Consider the following 562-nt stretch of genomic DNA (forward strand, 5'->3'; position numbering starts at 1 on the left):
GGAAACCTTGATTTAGTTTTGAAAACAGTTTTGACAAACCAAGAGCATTGAAAGTAGGTCAAATGTCAGATCGAGATAATGTGACCCTTATGCACAAGTGAGCTCTAGCTAAAGAACCTTTTGAGTCACCGATAGGCTGCTGGATGTGGTGAGGCCACAGTTTGTGATTATATGCGACAAGGCCATGAGTTGATATATGTGGTTATGATCACATGATTTCTCTGATGAAAGCCAATATCGTTGAGGCTGCCATGGCTATGGGAATCCGGTGGAGGGGGCCTCTCGGATGTTATTAGGTGGAAGAGAGTCCACGAGATTGATTATCTATGATTACCTACTCGAGAGTCTCGAGAGTTTTTAGACTCATACTCTTTCGCATGATGGAGAGATATTGTTTTTCTATAACTCTCATTTTTAATTGAAAGATTTCAGTGCTTTATATGTTGATCATGAATTGATGTATGTGAATGTACTCGATTATTTTTACATGTCACACGGTTTGGGAGCGTGCATGTTTTTATATGGCCATTTGTGTTTATGAAGGAAATAAATGATTTCGATG

The sequence above is a fragment of the Theobroma umbraticum genome, unplaced genomic scaffold (assembly GCF_002168275.2).
Source record: "Theobroma umbraticum cultivar Fairchild unplaced genomic scaffold, ASM216827v3 scaffold_239.1, whole genome shotgun sequence".
Lineage (NCBI taxonomy): Eukaryota > Viridiplantae > Streptophyta > Magnoliopsida > Malvales > Malvaceae > Theobroma > Theobroma umbraticum.